We start from the raw sequence: 9,303 nt of genomic DNA on the forward strand, positions 1-9,303 counted from the left end.
TACGTAAAAATTTTATATGGGCAAAATATTATGTCACTATCTCGTTAATAAACGACCAAAATGTTAAATAGTCCGAAAGGTGATTAGGATAATTGAACCTACTTTAGTGAAAAAACGATTTATGTTTGCGTCACATGATTTTTTTTAAAGTTAAATAAATTTAATAAAAAAACCAAATCCTAATACATTTGTTTATTATTTTACTCAAATAGTTTAATACTCGCAAGTACTGTTTTCATATATCAACTAACACGATCTCTTTTCATATTGAAGAAAACGGTGAAAACCCGTAGTGTTTCCCGAATTTAAGAGAACACGAACCGTAAATATGTGATTTCTTTATAGACTTTATTATTACAATAAAATATTTATTTGCCTTTTGCTACGACCGTTTGGCGCGTATTATTGTTCAGATTCACCTCGGGTCTTACAGTCGCGTGTTTTATTTCGACTGTTTCCCGGGCGAAGCCGGGTAGTAAGGCTAGTAACTAATATAGTAGAGGGCATTAAGACCGATGAAACGCCATACGAACGAACGCCTTTTATGGAGAAATTGCCACTCATTTCGTGGAGACCCAGGCGCTATATTTGAAAGCCGGGGAAAACACGCCCCCCCCCCCCCTTATATTACCACCACTGATTCGTAACTAAGTAAGGTAAAGGGCACTAAGACCGACGAAACGTCATACTGGTGAGGCTGATAATGAAACGGAATTTACAAGGCAATCGAATAAAAAATTATAAGCGTAAAAATCGGGAAAGGGGGGGGGGACTGTTGCGCCCCCTTTAACCAGATAGAACTGGAACTTGTACACAGTGTAGAGGTATAACAGTAACACAGATAAAAAATGAAGAGAAACGGAATTTAAAAGTCAAACGGATCCAAAATTATAAGACTGCGTAATTGTTTTATAAATGGGGGGGGGGGGCTGTTGCGCCCCCTGTTGATCTGATGGAGCTGAAACTTGCCTACATTGTAGAGGTAGAGTATTAATATAGATTAAAAATGAAACGGAATTTGAAAGTCAATCGGATTCAAAATTATAAGAATACGTATTTGGTTTTAAAATGTTTAAGGGGGTAGGGATAAAAGGGGTCGGCAAATTGCCACTAACTACTTTTAATCAACGAAACTTGGTTTGGCGAGTAGAGGAAACCCTATTCAGTATCTCTTAAAAAATGGTATTGATATGTCTACTGCAGGGGCGGACTGGCCATAGGACCCAATTCTTCATCACCCTGGACATTTGGGTAAAAACATTCACCCTGTATAAAAATTCGTACCAAAAAGTATCGAACATAGTAAATAATAACAGCCGAAAGTGTACAAACGACCAACTTCTACTTTTTCGATTTCAAACCTTTTGGCGATAGACGCTAAAGTTTGATATTCCCGATAGATTGACGTTTCGTTTGATTTTGTATAGCAAACAACTCAAGAGTAATCGAACGGGCGGCGACGGCGGCGGACTACACTGTACGTGAAATTAATACACTACAATCCCTATGTATATAGGGATTGTGTGTAAAAAGCGCTAAATGTCCGAGAACGTAACGCCTCTCCAAACCCAACTAAAGGGCCACTTACCCTATTTGCTTCTGCTTTTACTGTTTCAGTTTCTTTCAATTCTAACTAGACAAAAAAGGACCCCATTCAAAATCGCAGCTAAGATTCTATGGTGCTGACATCTATCGAGTTATAAAGTCAATAACTGTGTTATAATATTTTGATTTAAAATTCGAATTTTGCAGTATCTCTCAATTTAATACTTCCAGCCAAATATTCGAGTATTAAACCTTATTAATTTTCATAATAATTCCGGAAATAAAAAACTATTATTATAGTTCAAAAAAAATTATCTATAGTGCTGCCATCTTACAAGTTATAACAACATTCTATTTAACTCCAAATTAATTTAGTTCATAAATTTTCACCGTCATGGTAGTTTAAAATAAAAGACATACTTCATGGCTAAAACATTTAATTGCAAACTATTTTAATTAAAATTTAAAATACTTCTGTACTTAAAATTAAAATAAGAGTAATATTTCATGGCTAAAAAACATAAATTAGAATAAATTATTAACTGCAGTATTATAATAATTTTATTTTTTATCTATATATATATTATAAGTATTTATCAGTTTTTTATTAAATTTTACATGATTAATATAATTGATATTTTAATACAAAAGAATTCCGAATTTTTTAAATTACTATATTTTAATAAATAAAATAATAAGTTCAATGAATATAATAATAGGAGGAACATTGAGTTATTCTTTAAAAATATAGAAATGTTTAGTGGGAACTTGGATTAATAATAGAAGCCTTAGCTTCTATTATTAATCCAAGGTGAAACTGTTTCATATTTTGAAGACAATTTTTAGAACATTTATTGGAAACTTAAGTTGGGCAATTTTATGGCAACTTTCAGACCTTTTATTTCAAACTGTCTCTTACTTTGAAGACAATTTTTAGAATATTTATTGGAAACTGAGTTGAGCTCTGTGTCGGCAATTTTATAGCAACTTTTAGACGTTTCATTTTTGGTTTATACCCGAAAAAACTCAACAAAATTAGTTGTGCTTGTGTCGACGATTTTATGGCAACTTTTAGACCTTTCATTTTGGTCGATATCCAAAAAAAACTTCTACAAAATCAGTTGTGCTTGGTTGCCTATAAGTTGTTTCTAAAATGGAATGTTTCTCAGAAGTTGTGTTTAGTTGCTTATTTGTTGTGTAAAATTTTTGTAAGGGTTTTTCTTTAAGTTGGTTTTTAGTTGGTTTTTAGTGGTCAAAAAATTACATATTATTTTTTAAGTTGGTTTTAAGTGGTCTTTATTAAGTAACATTTTAAGTAAGTTTTTAGTTGGTTTGAAGTTGGTGTTAAGTTGGTGTTAAGTAGGTTTTTAGTTGGTATTTAGTTGGTATTTGTCTCAAATACAAACTTAAAACCAACTTAAATAGTTCTTAGACCACTTATTTTTTGGTAAGGGATTGAATGAGGAAGTTCTATTTATAGTATTATTACATATAGTTCGGTTTGGAGAGAAAATCATAGTTGGTTTTTGTCCTATTTAGAAAGAGCCCCTTAGATACTAGCCCAGAATTTAATCCTTCAATGTCATCCTCAGCCTTAGATAGATTTTTAATGACCTTTCGGACATGGTTCAAGGTCATTTATATTGGTTTCATTTAATGACCATCTGCACCTGTTTTGGGCTCTGAAAATATCAAATTTCTAGGGAAAATAGCTTTTCAATTATTAACCCTGGATTGTATTTTAGTGGACACCCTGTATATATGAAAAATGAAACTATGAAAACAATACAGGCTCTAAATAATAACCACTTGAAATTATTTTGAAACATAATAAAGCCCATGTAATCAATATGTGTAAAATGGTACTTCACTTATCATTTTGAAAACCACCTTTTTATAAAATAATTTTTTTACTATGAACCCATGAACCTCCCACATTTAAATTTTAACAATCAATTTATGTAAGTATACAGCCCTTACCAAAAAATAAGTTGGTTTTTAGTTGGTATTTAGTTGGTATTCACATTTAAGTTGATATTAAGTTGGTTTTAAGTGGTCAGCATATTTCAGTAAACTAGTTAAGTTGGTAATAAGTGGGTTTTAAGTTGGTGGGAAAATGCCTTTTTCTTTAAGTTGGTATTTAGTTGGTTTTTAGTGGTCAGAAAATTACATATTATTTAAGTGGTCTTTATTAAGTAACATCTTAAGTAACATTTTAAGTAAGTTTTTAGTTGGTATTTAGTTGGTATTTGTCTCAAATACAAACTTAAAACCAACTTAAATAGTTCATAGACCACTTATTTTTTGGTAAGGGAGACTATTCACTGTATATATTTTTTAATTTTAATTATGGTGTATATTGTTGGAAAGGGCATACACAGCTGAGTAAAATGACACCACTCTGTAGCTTAATTAGAACAGCTGCTATGAGGATTAGAAAATATACAAATCTTGTGATTTTGACCAATTTTTAAAAATTTTTAAATAGCCATATTTTGAAAACCGTTTGAGATAATTAAATAAAACTCTATATGCGAAATTCCGTAAAAATCCGAGATGGTCAGGTTAAATGGGTGTGTTGATTTCACATGGAAATGCTCCTTTGGTTATACTCTTTAGTGATTAACTCTTTATTTAATACTTATATATTCCTAAACCTGAACATTGTTTACAATTTTCAAGGAAATTATAACTTCCCAAGCATCAATAAAACTAGTAATAGTTTTAGGAATTGTGTTACAGCTTAGTTGTTAAACAGTAGGGTCAATTTAGGTAAGTGTGACAAAAAATTTCTTTTTAGGAGTTTACTTGCCCTTACCAAAAAATAAGTTGGTTTTTAGTTGGTTTTCACATTTAAGTTGGTTTTAAGTTGGTTTTTAGTTGGTATTTAGTAGGTTTTCACATTTAAGTTGGTTTTAAGTAGGTTCAAGTTCCCAGCATATTTTAATAAACTATTTAAAGAGGTAATAAGTTGTTTTTATGTTGGCTGGAAAATACTCATTTTTTGAAGTTGGTTTTAATTTGGTTTTTAGTGGTCAGATAATTACTTATAATTTTTAAGTAGGTTATAAGTTGGCTTTAAGTGGTCTTTATTAAGAGGTCTTTTTAAGTAAGTTTTAAGTTGGTTTTAAGTGGTCTTTATTAAGAAAGCTTTTAGTTGGTTTTAAGTTGGTGTAAAGTGGTTTTTAAGTAGGTTTTTAGTTGGCATTTGTTCCAAATACCAACTTAAAAAGTTACAAGACCACTTATTTTTTGGTAAGGGTGAAATTACTTTGAAACTAAAAATAGCACCCTCTTAAGAATTGGTACCATTAATAAGGCCACTTTATCCTACACAACTAATCAAATAAATATTTAAATATTAATTATTTATATTATTATTTATTTTAAAATATGGGGCAAGTGTGATAGGGGGGTGGGGTAATTGTGATCACATGAAATCCTTTACTAATCGCAATGAAATTACATCCACAGGTTATTATTATTATTATTGATGATGAGTGCTGGGGAGAAGAGCGAGAGATACGCCTATTCGCGCACTTTGACCAGTGGTCCATTGTGCAACCCTAAACCTTATGACTTAAAAAGCCCAATATAAGACACTAAATGGAGAATCCGCATGGCCGGCATATTGTATAAATCAGAAGTTTCCAGCTGATGCATCTCACGATGCTCAACCCTTTGGGCCGTGTAATAAATGCACCTACAAAGTACTTGAGAGGAGGGTTCCTTCTCAGCGTGACAAGCCCTACAGATTGGATTGTCTTGGAGTCTAATCAAGTAAAGATGTCATGTCTGTTAAGTAGGCCGTGGCCTGTTAGTAGGCCAACGACTAACCTGATATTAGACTTGGTGAGCAAGACCTTTCTGTCTAGAAGGGCCCGTGATAAACTCTTTAGCCTGCCTTTGGCCATCCATCTCAAGCCAAAGCTTCAGTTGACGGTCAGTCATAGAATTTGAGATAAGGCCGCGCACTATGCTAGAGCCCTTACCAAAAAATAAGTGGTCTTGTAACTTTTTAAGTTGGTTTTAAGTTGGTATTTGGAACAAATGCCAACTAAATACCAACTAAAAACCTACTTAAAAACCACTTTACACCAACTTAAAACCAACTAAAAGCTTTCTTAATAAAGACCACTTAAAACCAACTTAAAACTTACTTAAAAAGACCTCTTAATAAAGCCACCTTATAACCTACTTAAAAATTATCTGACCACTAAAAACCAACTTAAAACCAACTTCAAAAAATGAGTATTTTCCAGCCAACTTAAAAACAACTTATTACCTCTTTAAATAGTTTATTAAAATATGCTGGCAACTTGAACCTACTTAAAACCAACTTAAATGTGAAAACCTACTAAATACCAACTAAAAACCAACTTAAAACCAACTTAAATGTGAAAACCAACTAAATACCAACTAAAAACCAACTTATTTTTTGGTAAGGGAGGGGATAGGAACTGCGGGTTCAGGACCAAAGAACCCAGCCTCTGCCCCCTTCTAATTACCATAGAACCCCTGATGGCCTGGAACCCAAAAGAGCTGAACTTTATTGTTGGTGCCTGGCTCCGAGAGGAGATTCAGACAGCTATAGACCAGTTTAGAAGAGATATTCCCTTACCAAAAAATAAGTTGGTTTTTAGTTGGTTTTCGCATTTAAGTTGGTTTTAAGTTGGTTTTTAGTTGGTATTTAGTAGGTTCTCACATTTAAGTTGGTTTTAAGTAGGTTCAAGTTGCCAGCATATTTTAATAAACTATTTAAAGAGGTAATAAGTTGTTTTTAAGTTGGCTGGAAAATACTCATTTTTTGAAGTTGGTTTTAAGTTGGTTTTTAGTGGTCAGATAATTCCTTATAATTTTTAAGTAGGTTATAAGCTGGCTTTAAGTGGTCTTTATTAAGAGGTCTTTTTAAGTAAGTTTTAAGTTGGTTTTAAGTGGTCTTTATTAAGAAAGCTTTTAGTTGGTTTTAAGTTGGTGTAAAGTGGTTTTTAAGTAGGTTTTTAGTTGGTATTTAGTTGGCATTTGTTCCAAATACCAACTTAAAACCAACTTAAAAAGTTACAAGACCACTTATTTTTTGGTAAGGGTTAAACTGATTAAGAGCCTTAAGGGCTGCTTGACTATCCGAATAAATTTTGATAACCTTGCCATGAAGCTTCTTCTTCAGACAAAAATCAACAAAGAAGCAATTAGCGGTGATTTCAAATAAGCTGGGATTGCTAGTTAGGCAATACATATCCGAACCTGAACCTAGTGTTCGTACGGGGTCAAAATAAAGTCGGTCGGGGTCGGGGTCGGGGTGGGTCTAACCCCGCGAAGAACAAGTCGGGGTCGGGGATGGAAAATTCTTTGTATTTGCTATAAATAAAAAAATATATAAAATACCAGAAATTTTACTGAGCCTAGAGACTATTAGTAATAGTAACTATAGATACGGTAGGTAGATATTAAAATAGAGGTCTATAGCTTAGGCAATTGTTTAAGTTAAGCCTAGCCCAGTTCACATTATACAATTATTTGGGCCGCTTAACTGTATACAACTAATTGTAAGCAAGACAATTGTATAGTGTGAACAGACAAATGGTAACAATAACTCCCACTTTTTCTGTTCACACTTGATTACAATTAGTTGGATACATTTAAATGGCCCAATTAGTTGTACAGTGTGAACTGGGCTTAAAACTGAAAAAAAGCGATTTAAGTCTGAGTCAAGCATCAAGCGAAAACTACGTCAGCCGAAGGTCATTCGGATCATTCTATTGTCGCCCACGTAAAAAGGGAGAGAAGGAACCGATCTATTTTATATTTTTAGGATTTTAGCGGAGTGCGTCGGCTCGAAAATTTTAAATTACACTATGAAAACATAACCCCGAAAAATGGAAAACCCCGACTTAGTTTGCGATAGTCGGGGTCGGGGACAAAAGTCGGGGATCCCCGACTTTCGGGGTCGGGGTCCCCGTACGAACACTACCTGAACCAGAGTTTGTCGGTTATGAGAGGATAAAACACTTTTTTTATACACTGTGTTTCAGTTTGCTCGATCAGGGCTTTCTTCTCCAAAAGTGTTTTTCCTAGTGTTATTTTCGGGGTATATTTGTCAGGTATGGAAGGCTTTGGTTTCTAAAATTTGAAAAATTTATTTTCCACTGGTAGGTGTCATACAAAATGTTTCAATGGAAAAATTGTAGAGCATATTCGAAAATTTAAAATTAAATCTGGTTCGGTCGAAAAAGACCTATTTTTCACTTGAGTTTGGAGGTCGTGGAAAAAATAAGATGTACTAGCCTTTTCAGTTATACATTTTAGAAAATAAATAAAAAAAGATAAGTGACAAATGTTTATTAATGAGTGATACGCAACCACTTCACGATGTTGGTGAGCTGGCGCCCCATCTTGTTGGAACCAGATACTTTTGTACTCGGCCAGGGGAATGTCATTCAACTCGTTGGATATTTCGTTTTGAAGGAACTCCAAGTAGTTTTGTCCGTTCTGACGATTTTACAGGCAGAACGGGCCAATAAGTCGGTTCACCTAACAGACCAGCCCACACATTTAACCGAAACTGCACTTAGTGGCGGTGATGGAATCCCCAGTGTGGATTTTTGTAGTCCTACATGTGGTTGTTCTGACGGTTGAATGGCCCATTTCTTCCGAACGAACACTCATCAGACATCAGTAGTTGAGCGTAAATATCCCGGTGTTCGTCAGCCATGAAGCAAAACCAGTTGCAGAAGTCGAGTCGGTTCTGTCTGTCACCGTCATGCAGTGCTCGGTAAGGATGAGTTGAGTGTTCTCCAAACTTAGTTTCAATCCAACCAAAAGTCGTAGCTGGCTGTCTGACGCTAGCTCGAGTATAGGCGACGAAGTAGGCAAGGATAGTACTTTTCATGTCAATGTCCGTAAGACCTGTATCACGAAACCTCGGATTGATATTACCCCAGTTGTAGAAGTCGCATAACAGTTATATGATTGTGACTGCAATTGGGAAATCGTTGTCTAAATGACTGACTTACTAGGGTAGCGTTACGACAACCTTCTCTGTGAAATACTCTAAAATGTGTACGCTTTAAATACTAATTGTAAAATTGAAATTTTACGTAAATGAAAAACGAATGTTTGAAGCGTAATTTTTGGTCTACAAATCTTTGTAACCACATCGAAATGGAAATCGCGGTCTTTGTCTAATTAAATCTGCCGATATCAGTAAAACTAATAAACAATCAGAGTGCCCTATATGTGTTTATTAGTTTTACTGATATCGGCAGATTTCCGAGGATAGCCAGAGTTCCAAAAGGGCGAAACCGGTCTACTGTTGGAATCTCTGGCTGAAATTTTGACTTTTGATATAACTATCTCAACGGACCCTTACCAAAAAATAAGTTGGTTTTTAGTTGGTATTTAGTTGGTTTTCACATTTAAGTTGGTTTTTAGTTGGTATTTAGTAGGTTTTCACATTTAAGTTGGTTTTAAGTAGGTTCAAGTTGCCAGCATATTTTAATAAACTATTTAAAGAGGTAATAAGTTGTTTTTAAGTTGTTTTTAAGTTGGCTGGAAAATACTCATTTTTTGAAGTTGGTTTTTAGTGGTCAGATAATTACTTATAATTTTTAAGTAGGTTATAAGTTGGCTTTAAGTGGTCTTTATTAAGAGGTCTTTTTAAGTAAGTTTTAAGTTGGTTTAAAGTGGTCTTTATTAAGAAAGCTTTTAGTTGGTTTTAAGTTGGTGTAAAGTGGTTTTTAAGTAGGTTTTTAGTTGGCA

This window comes from Leiobunum rupestre, chromosome 4 (genome assembly GCF_980474605.1).
Source record: "Leiobunum rupestre chromosome 4, qqLeiRupe1.1.hap1, whole genome shotgun sequence".
Lineage (NCBI taxonomy): Eukaryota > Metazoa > Arthropoda > Arachnida > Opiliones > Sclerosomatidae > Leiobunum > Leiobunum rupestre.